A 14,483-nucleotide genomic window follows, 5' to 3' on the forward strand; every position below is an offset into this window, starting at 1 on the left:
CCAAGGGTAACGGTTGCGCGAGTCCACACAGGTCTCCACCCACGAAGGGTCCACGAAGAAGCAACCACCCACAAAGGGTCCACGAAGAAGCAACCTTGTCTATCCCACCATGGCCATCGCCCACACAGGACTTGCCTCACTAGCGGTAGATCTTCACAAAGTAGGCGATCTCCTTGCCCTTACAAACTCCTTGGTTCAACTCCACAATCTTGTCGGAGGCTCCCAAGTGACACCTAGCCAATCTAGGAGACACCACTCTCCAAGAAGTAACAAATAGTGTGTAGGTAATGAACTCCTTGCTCTTGTGCTTCAAATGATAGTCTCCCCAACACTCAACTCTCTCTCATAGGATTTGGATTTGTCGGAAAGAAGATTTGAGTGGAAAGCAACTTGGGAAGGCTAGAGATCAAGATTCATATGGTAGGAATGGAATGTCTTGGTCTCAACACATGAGTAGGTGGTTCTCTCTCAGAACATATGAGTTGGAATGGTGTGTGTGTTCTGATGGCTCTCTCTCCGAATGAGAAGAAGGTGGAGGGGTATATATAGCCTCCACACAAAATCCAACCGTTACACAGTTTTCCAATCTCGATGGGACCGAATCAATAAACTCGGTCGGACCGAAAATGTAAACCTAGTGACCGTTAGAGATTTTCGGTGGGACTGACATGCAACTCGGTAGGACCGATATGGTTAGGGTTTGGGCATAACGTAATCTCGGTGAGACCGATTACACAAACTCGGTGAGACCGAATTTGGTAATTAGCTAACCAGAGAGTTGGTCAGGCAAACTCGGTGGGACCGATTTGCTCTTTCGGTGAGACTGAGTGGAACTCCGTGAGACCAAAAAGTTACAAAGGGGAAACACTGAGTTTACATTGCAATCTCGGTGGGACCGATTCGCTCTTTCGGTGGGACCGAAAAGTTACGAAAGGGAAACAGAGAGTTTGCAACCCCATCTCGGTGAGACCGAGATCCCTATCGGTAAGACCGAATTGCTAGGGTTTGGCAGTGGCTAATGACAAGTAAAACTCGGTGGCGCCGGATAGGAAGAATCGGTAGGACCGAGTTTGGCTTAGGTTTTAGGTCATATGTGGATATGGGAAAGTTGTTGAGGGTTTTGGAGCATATCACTAAGCACATGAAGCAAGAGGCTCATTAAGCAACACCTTATCCCTCCTTAATAGTATTGGCTTTTCCTAAAGACTCAATGTGATCTTGGATCACTAAAATATAAAATGAAGAGTCTTGAGCTTTTGAGCTTGAGCCAATCCTTTGTCCTTAGCATTTTGAGGGTTCCACTTTCACATCCATGCCATGCCAATCATTGAGCTTTCCTGAAATAATCATCTTGGAATAGCATTAGCTCAATGAGCTATATGTTGTTATGAATTACCAAAACCACCTAGGGATAGTTGCACTTTCAATCTCCCCCTTTTTGGTAATTGATGACAACATATAGATCAAAGCTTTGACAAATGATAATAAGCAAGAAATATATCATCGCTTTGAGAAGTATGTGATAAGTAAGAGCTCCCCCTAAATTTGTGCATATTTAAAATTTGCTTTGGACTGCAAATGCAGAAAGAGTTAGAGTCATGGGTTACTCTTCCATGTCACATACATCTTGGTGGAGCGTTCAAAATGATAAGAATGAAATACATGCACTCATCACCAAGAAAAGTGAATGATCACACAAGATAGATAGGATAATAGCATTAAGCAAGCATTAAGTGTAGCTTATGATCAAACACATGATCATCAATGTCTCACAAATAATGACGTAGTATCTCAAGCACTCAAAAGCAAACAAGTTCGAAAAACCACCAAATAAAGCAAGAGAGAAAAGCAACACTCTCTCTCTCTCAAAGCCTATGATCTATACATCTTCTCCCCCTTTGGCAACAAGTTACCAAAAAGTTCCTAGAAAATGCATAGCACTAGATCGACGCTCAGGCTTGATCTTCAGGTGGTGGTGGAGTCCGGATTACTCCAGGGACGAAGGCTTCGGTAGATGCTGAAGTAGTCGCTGGAGTTGGAGCTGAAGTAGATGCTGGAGCTAGTGGAACTGAGGCTGTGGCTGGTGCTGAGGTGGTGGCTCTTGTGTCAGCAACTGGCACGGCAGATGACCTCGGGCCTCGTGGCACTCTGCCAAAGGCATGAGTGGTAGTCCTGCCTCTCATCTCCTGCATGTCCTCTTGGAGCTGCTCCACTGCAGACTGAACTTCCGTTACCTTGACATCCAAGTCATAGAACTTCTGTTCCATGATTCTCTCTAGGCTCTGCTGATTCTGAGTGAGGGTGGCCAGACTTTGCTCAATCCTCAGCGTGGATGCAATCAAGTAACCAAGCTGCTCTTGTTTAGTCTTCAAGAAATACTCAGATGCCTCCTCTTGAGTTGGCATCTTGGCAGCTTTCTCCTTCCTCGCCTTCTCCTTCTTTGCGTAAGCTTGTGCAGACGATGGCTCGTTCTCAGTCATCACAACTTCATTGTTCTCAAAATCTGGACGGATGGGCAAATGTTCCTTGTCCAATAAATATATGCCCGTGCCCATCCTGGAGTTGATGAGCTCCTGAATTTGAGGGGCATATCCGCAACTCCTCTTCTGATCTGCTGCAGTCCTCTTGATTATTTCCACTATGAGGCTCATCACCTTGAACTTCTGAGGCACATCAAACACATGTAGCAAGTTGATAGCATGGCCTCTGATCATCTTGTGATCTCCACACTTAGGCAATAAGGTGTGCCTTAGTATCCAATTGATCGTCGGGAGCCCTGACAGAAGGTAATGTACTGAGCCAAACTTGAAGGTATCAAGTGCTTCATTTGGGATCTCCTTGTACATATTTGACATTGAGTTGTCGTCCATTTTCTTCTTGGCATAGATATCCAAGTCATCATCTTGCTCCTCTGGAGCATTTATGATCTGTGCCCACTCAGCAACTGTGGATTGGTACCTTGTACCCTCAGACATCCATGTGATCCTCCCATCTGAATAAAAGTGTGCCGTGGAGTAGAATTGCATGATCAATTCCTCGTTCCACTTTGTGAGCTTATGCCCAACAAAGTCAGCTACTCCACAAGCATTAAAGCTGTCATATACTCCTGGGTAGTGTTCCTCCTTCTCCTTGATGTATGTCCAATCAACCCATCTCATGTCACAGACAATTGGCTTCTTATCTAGCAAAACAGTCTCATAGAAATCCTGCTGCTCCTTGGTGTGAAACCTGTAGTCCACGGCAGTCCTTCCCTTGAAGCATATGGGTCTGCTTCTCTCCATTTCCTTAGCCCTGAATCTCTCCTGAGCTTCATATCCTCGGCCACAGGATGAGCATCGTTGTGGTCTGGGATCTTGGGCTTTAGCTTCCTTAGGACATTCTCTTCCTCTTCTTCAGCAACAGTCTCAGGCACTGGGGCCTTGTTCTTCTCAGCTGCAGGAATGCTCCTTGTATTCCTCTTTGGTTTTGGCTTTGGAGCTAACTTGGCCTTGGAAGCAGCTCCCCCTGATTTTATGGCATCTCCCATTAGCTTGGGTGCCTTGGGCGCTGGTGCAACTACCTCTTCTTCCTCTTCTTCTTCCATGATGGAAGCTTTTCCAAGTACTCTAGCCACAGTCTTCTTCACCCTTTCCTTTCTCTTCTTGCCTTCTGCAGCAACTAGCTCTTGGGGAGTGGGCTTCTCAGTTGAGGCTCTTGCCTTTGACATGGGCTGTCTGCCTGCTGGCCTTTTGATTTTCAGACCTGGCTTAGTGCCTTGAGCTGGCTCAACTCTCTTGGAAGTGGCCTCTTCCTCTGCCACATAGTCCTCATCTTTGGAATCTGAAGTCCTCTTCTTCCTTTGTCTCGTGGCAGCCTTTGGAAAATTGCTAGGAGTGCTCCTGCTGCCTTCATCAGAAGAGCTGGAGGGACTAGTGCCCTCACTCATCACCACTTGCTGTTCTGACAGATTTTGGCTATCACTCTGGTCTGACATGCTGCAAACTGACTGCTGACCCTGTGAATAGTTTATAGAAGAGATAGAGTGGATGAGCATCACAAAATGCAGAGATTTTTGCAAAAAGAATGATCCAAAAACTTAGTTTTAGTTTCCCACTGAAATCATCTCGGATCTACCGATTTTCAAACTCGGTGATACCGCAGCAGTTTTGGAACCTAAACTAGTGAACTCGGTAGGACCGAGTCACAGTTCGGTGGCACCGAGACTGCTAGGGTTTCACAGAGTTCCAAAATCGATCACACCGATAAGTAATTCTCGGTCAGACCGAGTCTCACTTGTGCAATGGCATAAGCCAAATTGGTGGGACCGAGTTTTTCAACTCGGTGGGTCCGAGATGGTTTCGGCGGAAACCTAAACCTAGAATTTTCGAATCAAACCTAATCTAAGGGCGTTTTGACTGGATATAAGTTTATCAAATGTGGCTAGAATCAATATGATCACAATGTGCTAGGAATCATATTGAGGAATAGCACAAAGATCAAGTCCATACCCTAGTTCGGCGGGGACTTCCTACGGCGGCAACGGCGGGGCAGAATTCCCGTTGACGGTGACGGAGACCAGCGACTGGAGGCGGCTGGCGGCGAGAAGACGATCCCGAGACCACGAGGGTAGAGCAGGCTATCGCGCGGGCGAAGGGGTTCGGAGAAATTTCCAAATTTTGCCCGTGACTATATATAGCCCGACCCTGTCGGTGTGACCGAGTGGAACGACTCGGTGGCACCGAGATTCATAACTGCGTGCAGTTACTGAAACTCGGTGTGACCAAAAGGTTCAAATCGGTTGCACCAAGATCGAAAACCTAGATCAACTTAATGATCTTCGTAGGACCGAAAGTGGAGTATCGGTCAGACCGAGAATCATAAAGAGGTTTTGGAAGTTTAAGTCTATGACGAATCGGGGACTCCGAGCGCTCCTCACACAGAGTGGTTCGAATCTGACTTGATCAAATTTTGTGATGCAGCATGAATAGAGTTTGAGATGAGAAAAGCATAGATAGCTAGAGGAGGTTCTTAGGCATTCTTGTCCATCCACTTGGCAAAAGAAGATAAAACCAAACAATTAAAACAACAAGTGGATGTCCTCGAATGAGTAAAATATGCAACCAGCATGCTCACACAATAAGATGGCAAATGAAATATGTGACAAGGCATGCACAACCAATTCTAGCATCTATCAAGCAATTTGCGATGACTAGGTCATCTATATATGAGTATATTGACTTAGGAGTCAAGTGAGAACACTTGATCATAGGTCATACTCATCGTTTAAGCTCAAGTGGGGTTACCACTTTTACATAAAGCATTGTTGTGTTCACATCTTTAGAGTTGCTTTAGCTCAAGTCTTAGAGTAAAGCTCCCCCTAGATGTGATATCCCCCCTAAGAGGGATGAACTAACCTTGGGTTATGTCGATGATGACTTCATGTAGATATTGAAGATGTGGATGCTCAATGTTGATGTAGATCTCTTGGAGCTATCCATTTGAGTGAATTGCACTTTCAATACCTACATGGGTTAGTCCCACAAGGAACAAACAAGGATATCCATAGACATAGAGTGATGCACACAAAAGATGATGTCCATGAAAACTTTTAGGTTACCTTGTCCCTTGTCTTACCAACAAGAGGGTTTGTGACTCCTTGAACTAGTGCACGATGTGGAAGTTGATTGCACTTGTTCTTGCCAAAATGATAAGAGTGAAGTATGTTGGCGGAGTCACCCTCAAGAACTCTCTAGTTCTTCTTCTTTTGGATCCACATCATCTTGATGGGAATCCTTGGAGTTGTAGTCGTACTTGATGAAGTGGAGCTTGAAGTAGTCTTGGGAATCCACTTGACTAAGGTCTTTGGAGCTTCTTCAAATGCATCAATTTCCTCTTGAAGCGTGTCCTTGCCTTTTTGCTTGTAGTCTTGTGGTGGAAGATCATCTTGAGCTTGTGTCCCCTTGAAAGAAGCATACTTCTCTTGTTGAGGGACAAACTTTGTCTTGGGGTATTGATCTTCTTCCCACTCAACTCCATTTGCATTGAACTTTCGTTCAAAACCAACACCTTGATTCTTCCGGTGCATTCCTTGCTTGCGCACAATTTCCTCGAGTTGCTTACTCCCGGCAAGGCTTTTGTACACTCCTTTCTCTATAATTCCCTTCAATAAGCTATTTTCTTTCTCAAGTGTAACTTGGCTAAGAGAATCATTAGTGGAATCAAGAGAACTACTAGAACCAACAATATTGGATTTAGCATGATCATTGTTACTACTAGAGGAAGAATCTTTCTTGTTAGACTTGACTTGAGGCATGTAAGTGGATAAGAGTAAACGTTTGGCAATGTAAGAAGAACTTTTCTTGCGGAGATCATCATTGATTGCCTTTAAGAACTCATGCTCTTGCTCAAGATTGAGCTTTTCAAAGCGTAATTTCTCATGAGCTCTTAAAAGTTCTCGATGATCTTCGAAGATAGTGTCATGAGCTAACTTAAGAGTTTTTAGTTCTTTAGTTAGGGCCTCAATCTTCTCCTTATCATTGTCATTCATTTTATCTTGATTAGCATGTTTAATTGACATTTCATCATAGTATTCATCACTAGAGTTGTCAACAAGCAAATCATCACCTAACAAGTCATCTTCATCACTATTGAAATCAACATACTCGGGGTGTGTTACCTTAGGACCTTTGGCCATGAAGCATCTTCCAATTCCTTCATTTGATGAGTCGGGCCGGATACCCATTCACCAACATGAGCTTGATGTCTTCTTCTTGTGTAGCTCCTTGATGATTTTTCCTTCCTTTCCGAATCCTTGCTTCTCCGTGAGTATCTTCATTCATAACGATCATCTCTACTCCTTCTCTCTCTTGGTGGTGATCCTTTGCTTCTTCTTTTTGGAGAATCTTCTCTTCTCTTGTAGGGAGCTGTACACTCATTGGAATAGTGTCCGGGTCTTCCACAATTGTAGCAGTTTCGCTCTCGACTAGAAGATCTTTTGTCATTGTAGGACATTGACTTGGAGCTTCTATCTTTGCTTCTACTCTTGTAGAACTTGTTGAAGTTCTTCACCATTAAGCTCAATTCTTCATTGAAGTCTTGTTTCTCACTTGATGATGTAGGGGCTTCACATGAGGCTTTATAGGCACCACTTGATTTGTTGTGAAGTTCCTCTTTATCCTTAAGTGACATCTCATGAGCAACAATTCTTCCAATCACCTCTGTTGGCTTGAGATCTTTGTAATTGGGCATCATTTGGATCAATGTGCACACAGTATCATATTTTCCATCCAAGGCTCTTAGAATCTTCTTGATGATGAATCTATCGGTCATCTCTTCACTTCCTAAGCCGGCAATCTCATTTGTGATGAGAGCAAGCCTAGAGTACATTTCGGCGACACCTTCACCATCCTTCATCTTGAACTTGTCAAGTTGGCTTTGAAGCACATCCAACTTGGATTCCTTGACAGAGTCGGTACCTTCGTGCATATCAATCAAAGTGTCCCAAATTTCCTTCGCATTCTCAAGGCGGCTGATTTTGTTGAATTCTTCGGGGCACAATCCGTTGAAGATAATATCACAAGCTTGAGCATTGTATTGCAATATCTTCAACTCATCCGTGGTAGCTTCACGGTTCGGTTCTCTCCCATCAAAGAAGTCACCTTGCAAACCAACACACACAATAGCCCAAACGGCGGGGTTATGTCCAAGAATATGCATTTTCATTTTATGCTTCCAACTAGCAAAATTAGTACCATCAAAGTAAGGACCTCTACGGCGATAATTTCCCTCGCTAGACGCCATACTCTCCTAGGTTGTGAAACCAAGGCTATGACCACCAAAAGCTATGGAGATCAAGCAAATGGAGACCAAAGCTCTGATACCACTTGTAGGATTGAAAGTATGTCTAGAGGGGGGTGATTAGACTACTTGACCTAATAAAAACTTAACCTTTTCCCAATTTTAGTTCTTGGCAGATTTTAGCTATTGTAGGACAAGTCAAGCAATCATCACACAATTCAAGCAAGCATGCAAAGAGTATATGGGCAGTGGAAAGTAAAGCATGCAACTTGCAAGAATGTAAAGAGAAGGGTTTGGAGGATTCAAATGCAATTGGAGACACGGATGTTTTTCCCGTGGTTCGGATAGGTGGTGCTATCCTACATCCACGTTGATTGAGACTTCAACCCACGAAGGGTAACGGTTGCGCGAGTCCACACAGGGCTCCACCCAAGGGTAACAGTTGCGCGAGTCCACACAGGGCTCCACCCATGAAGGGTCCACGAAGAAGCAACCACCCACAAAGGGTCCACGAAGAAGCAACCTTGTCTATCCCACCATGGCCATCTCCCACACAGGACTTGCCTCACTAGCGGTAGATCTTCACGAAGTAGGCGATCTCCTTGCCCTTACAAACTCCTTGGTTCAACTCCACAATCTTGTCGGAGGCTCCCAAGTGACACCTAGCCAATCTAGGAGACACCACTCTCCAAGAAGTAACAAATAGTGTGTAGGTAATGAACTCCTTGCTCTTGTGCTTCAAATGATAGTCTCCCCAACACTCAACTCTCTCTCATAGGATTTGGATTTGGTGGAAAGAAGACTTGAGTGGAAAGCAACTTGGGAAGGCTAGAGATCAAGATTCATATGGTAGGAATGGAATGTCTTGGTCTCAACACATGAGTAGGTGGTTCTCTCTCAGAACATATGAGTTGGAATGGTGTGTGTGTTCTGATGGCTCTCTCTCCGAATGAGAAGAAGATGGAGGGGTATATATAGCCTCCACACAAAATCCAACCGTTACACAGTTTTCCAATCTCGGTGGGACCGAATCAATAAACTCAGTCGGACCGAAAATGTAAACCTAGTGACCGTTAGAGATTTTCGGTGGGACTGACATGCAACTCGGTAGGACCGATATGGTTAGGGTTTGGGCATAACGTAATCTCGGTGAGACCGATTACACAAACTCGGTGAGACCGAATTTGGTAATTAGCTAACCAGAGAGTTGGTCAGGCAAACTCGGTGGGACCGATTTGCTCTTTCGGTGAGGCCGAGTGGAACTCCGTGAGACCGAAAAGTTACAAAGGGGAAACACTGAGTTTACATTGCAATCTCGGTGGGACCGATTCGCTCTTTCGGTGGGACTGAAAAGTTACGAAAGGGAAACAGAGAGTTTGCAACCCCATCTCGGTGAGACCGAGATCCCTATCGGTAGGACCGAATTGCTAGGGTTTGGCAGTGGCTAATGACAAGTAAAACTCGGTGGCGCCAGATAGGAAGAATCGGTAGGACCGAGTTTGGCTTAGGTTTTAGGTCATATGTGGATATGGGAAAGTAGTTGAGGGTTTTGGAGCATATCACTAAGCACATGAAGCAAGAGGCTCATTAAGCAACACCTCATCCCTCCTTAATAGTATTGGCTTTTCCTAAAGACTCAATGTGATCTTGGATCACTAAAATATAAAATGAAGAGTCTTGAGCTTTTGAGCTTGAGCCAATCCTTTGTCCTTAGCATTTTGAGGGTTCCACTTTCACATCCATGCCATGCCAATCATTGAGCTTTCCTGAAATAATCCTCTTGGAATAGCATTAGCTCAATGAGCTATATGTTGTTATGAATTACCAAAACCACCTAGGGATAGTTGCACTTTCACCTGCGCATAGGGGTTGATGCACGTTCTTGTCTTTGTTTCTCTGGTAGAAATCTTGGGGTACTCTTTGAGGTTCTTTGTGTTGGATTGAGTATTATGAATCTGAAATTATTTGGTGTTATTTTAGTATGAACTCTTGGATAGATCAATCAAAAACTTTGAGGTGGTTTCGTACCCTACAAATGATTTCTTCTTATGTTCTCCGCTAGATAGGAACTTTGGAGTGATTCTCCATCACACTTTGAGGGGTGGTTATATGGTCCAATTATATTAGCACTGTTAAGAGATTGCACTAGCGAAAGTACGGACCCTAGGCCTCATTTTCAAGCATTGCAATACCGTTTTTGCTCCATTTTATCAATTGCTACCTTGTTGTTTTTTATTGTTCTTATTACAAAAATCAATATCTACTACCCATATTACACTTGTATCACCATTTCTTCACCGAACTAGTGCACCTATACAAATTACCATTGTATTTGGTGTGTTGGGGACACAAGAGACTTTTTATTATTTGGTTGCAGGGTTGTTTGAGAGAGACTATCTTCATCCTACGCCTCCCACGGATTGATAAACCATAGGTCATCCACTTGAGGGAAAATACTACTGTCGTACAAAACTCTACGCTTGGTGGCCCAACATGTGTCTACAAGAATAAAGTTGCGTAGTAGACATCAATAGACACCAAGGAACTCCTGCCTGGCCAACCGACAGCCTAGGAGCTCCTCCGCCTCAAGGGGTAATGCTTCCATCATTGGGAATCAACTGACCCCGAATAAAAATTCAGGCTACTGACGCCTAGATAAAGTGATTTAAGATGAATGTACAACCTATCTTGCGGCCTGGTGAAGTAGGCAGCTCCAGCTGCCAAGTCGGTGAGGTCGGCGCAGTTGTGGTGGCTCCTGGCATCGGGAAAGCAGATATGTGGCGGTGGTCGATGCCTACGGGGGATGAGCACCGGGACGCTGGACACGTCCGAAGTTGGAGTCGCTCCAGCGTCGTGCGCAATGGCGTGGTTGAATCGGCTCCGGTACGGTTAATGCGGTCGTCATCGAGGCAGCTCCGGCAGCACGGAGTAAGAGGCACATGGCCTAGTGCACGAGGGCAAATGGACGGTGGCTCCGGCATTGGGTAGGAGGGTGGCGGTGTATTTGGTGCGACCGAGGGTCATGGAGGAGGGGCTGAGGTTTTGTGGCTGGGGAGAATGTGATTTGGCGCCCACGATGTATGCATGGAAAATCGAACACATTTTTCTAAAATGTGGGGGAATTTGCAATTCTACCCCTGCCTTTTGGCTTGTGGGCTTGGGTCTGTGTTTTGAGGGTCAGGGATAGTAGGATAACTTTGCTTCTCCCAAATAGTGGGCGCCAATGATTTCGAACAAGGAGGAAGTGCTTTGAAATAGTGGGTGTGAGCGATTTCAGCCGAGGAGAGGGTGTTTTTCTGCCCATGGTTTCTGAATTATTCGGCACCTATGATTTTGGTCGAGAGGGTGTTTTTCCGCCCATGGCGCCTGGGATTTTTGCCAAGAGAGGGTGTTTTTCCGCCCATGGTTTATGAATTATCATGCGATTTTGGTTGAGGAGAGGGTGTTTTTCTGCCCATGGTTTATGAATTATTTGGTGCCTGTCATTTCGACCGAGGAGAGGGCGCATTTGGATGAAGTTACAAACCTACCCTCAATATACAATGGGCCAATTGATGTAGGTCCCAGATAGGCCGGTAATTTCACGTCTCCCATTTATTTGCTCGGGTGAATTCAACCGACCAGAGGGTGTTTAGCGGTTCGTTCAAATTTTAGGAGAACAAGCATCCACGTCTACCTTACCAAGTCGATTCGAATCAAATTTTGAAATATTAGTTCTATTGTGTCGCATCTTGCCACTTCCTTTTTAGATGGTGAGATGATGCTTGGGACTAATGTGTTTTTACATGCTCGTTGATACCGATTTATTTGGCAAATAGTTGACTCACTCGAAAACGGGAATCAAACCCAAAATAAAATATATCAATTCAATGAAATAGCTCATTGACCGATCAAAATTGTGGAATAAATCCAAAATTGAACACCTCGATTGAATATCATGTTGTATTATAGTACTCCATGAACGTGCCCAAATTCAAATTAATGAACCAGTTTGATACGCATATCTCTGTTCATGTGTGAATTGCAAACAGCATATTCTCCAATTCAAAGATTTGAAATCAATTTTATACTGAATCATGGTTTATATCAGTCTTCGATACATAAACACGACCTCTCCCCTCTCCTGGACTCTCGTTATCTCTCTAGCCAACAATATTTTTTTATGCACGCATACAAACACAGTCCTTGTTGGTCCCTCTCCCTCTCTCTATGTCTTTCTAGTTTGCATGCACACTCCATGACAGGTCTCTCTCACACACAATGTATGACTCTCTAGTCTAAGCTAAATAGCTATGGTGCACTCATTGTACACACACAAATTCACTCGCTCATCATCCGTACCTGTCTCACGCACCACCTCGTCATCTCGGCATTCTTTCCCCTCTCTCTCTCTCTCATTTCTAGCTCCTAGGTCGCACATACACATATCTCACTCTCACTAGATAGACCCATCTAAAACTCTCTCTCCCTTGTTCTCTCTTTATCTCACACACACCCACGCACACACACAATCTCCCCCTAGCTAAGTACGACTATCTCTCGCTCCATTATAGGAGCACACACTCCCCCTAGGCATGATTATCTCTCACTCTCCGTCACAAACACCTTGTCTCTCGATCTCCTACCCATACAGTCCCCTCACAATCTCGAGGAGATCTTTGTATCACAAACATGAAGGAAATATGCCCTAGAGGCAATAATAAAGTTGTTATTTATATTTCCTTATATAATGATAAATGTTTATTATTCATGCTAGAATTGTATTAACTGGAAACTTAGTAAATGTGTGAATACATAGACAAACAGAGTGTCACTAGTATGCCCCTACTAGACTAGCTTGTTAATCAAAGATGGTTAAGTTTCCTAGCCATGGACAAGAGTTGTCATTTGATGAACGAGATCACATCATTATAGAATGATGTGATTTACTTGACCCATCCATTAGCTTAGCACTATGATCGTTTAGTTTATTGCTATTGCTTTCTTCATAACTTATACATGTTCCTATGACTATGAGATTATGCAACCCCCGAATACCGAAGGAACACTTAGTGTGCTATCCAACATCACAACGTAACTGGGTGATTATAAAGATGCTCTACAGGTGTCTCCGATGGTGTTTGTTGAGTTGGCATAGATCGAGATTAGGATTTGTCACTCCGATTGTCGGAGAGGTATCTCTGGCCCTCTCGGTAATGCACATCACAATAAGCCTTGCAAGAAATGTGACTAATGAGTTAGTTGCGGAATGATGCATTACGAACGAGTAAAGAGACTTGCCGGTAACGAGTTTGAACTAGCTATAATGATACCGACGATCGAATCTCGGGCAAGTAACATACCGATGACAAAGGGAACAACGTATGTTGTTATGCGGTTTGACCGATAAAGACCTTCGTAGAATATGTAGGAACCAATATGAGCATCTAGGTTCCGCTATTGGTTATTGACCGAAAGTGAGTCTCAGTCACGTCTACATAGTTCTCGAACCCGTAGGGTCCACACGCTTAACGTTTGATGACGATCAGTATTATGAGTTTATGTGTTTTGATGAACCGAAGGTAGTTTGGAGTCTCGGATGTGATCACGGACATGACGAGGAGTCTCAAAATTGTTGAGACATAAAGATTGATATATTTGAAGGCTATGTTTGGACACCGGAATGGTTTCGGATAAGTTCAGGCAATTACCGGAGTATCGGGGGGGTTACCGGAACCCCCCTGGGAGTCAATGGGCCTTAATGGGCCATGGTGGGAGAGAGGAGGAGGCGGCCAAGTGGTCGGAGCCCCCCCCCCCAAGACCAATCCGAATTGGGGAGGGGTCCAGCCCCTGATAATCCCCAAGTGCAAGGAATCATCGTAGCAATTTCCAAAGGTGGAAGTGATAAGTACGGAGTGTCGAACCCACAAGGAGCTAAAGGTAAGATCAATATTCTCTCAAGCCCTATCTGCCACTGATACGACTCTATGTACACCGAACGTTTGCTTCCAACTAGCAACGAGAAATAAAACTATGTTGTGGGTATGAAGAGGATAACTTTGTATGATATCGGAGAGCTAAAATATAAAAGTAGGTGATGTTATCATGAAGTTAGAATATATTACTAAATATTATAAATAGCGAGTGTGGAATAATGGTGGATCGGTGTGCGGAATTTTCCTAGGCAATCGTTAACAAGATCAGTAATCACTATTGCAGTTTCATATGAGGGAGAGGCATAAGCTAACATACTTTCTCTACTTGGATCATATGCACTTATGATTGTAACTCTAGCAAACATCCGCAACTACTAAAGATCATTAAGGTAAAACCCAGCCATAGCATTAAAGCATCAAGCCCTCTTTATTCCCATAGGCAACAACCCCCTTACTCGGGTTTGTGTTTCAATCACTCACCAACCCACTATAAGCGAATCATGAACGTATTGCAACACCCTACAGCGGTAATCCCTCACGCTTGCGCGACACGGAGAGCACCATAGGATAGCACCAAAGTAAAACATACAACTCATACCAATCTAGATCATCAATCAACCCAAAGACAAAGGATATCTACTCAAAACATCATAGGATGGCAACACATCATTGGATCATAATATGTGGCATAAAGCACCATATTCAAGTAGGGATTACAGCGGGGTGCGGGAGAGTGGACCGCGTAAAAGAGATGAGGATGGTGATCATGATGGTGATGTTGATGAAGACGAT

This window comes from Triticum urartu, chromosome 7 (genome assembly GCF_003073215.2).
Source record: "Triticum urartu cultivar G1812 chromosome 7, Tu2.1, whole genome shotgun sequence".
Lineage (NCBI taxonomy): Eukaryota > Viridiplantae > Streptophyta > Magnoliopsida > Poales > Poaceae > Triticum > Triticum urartu.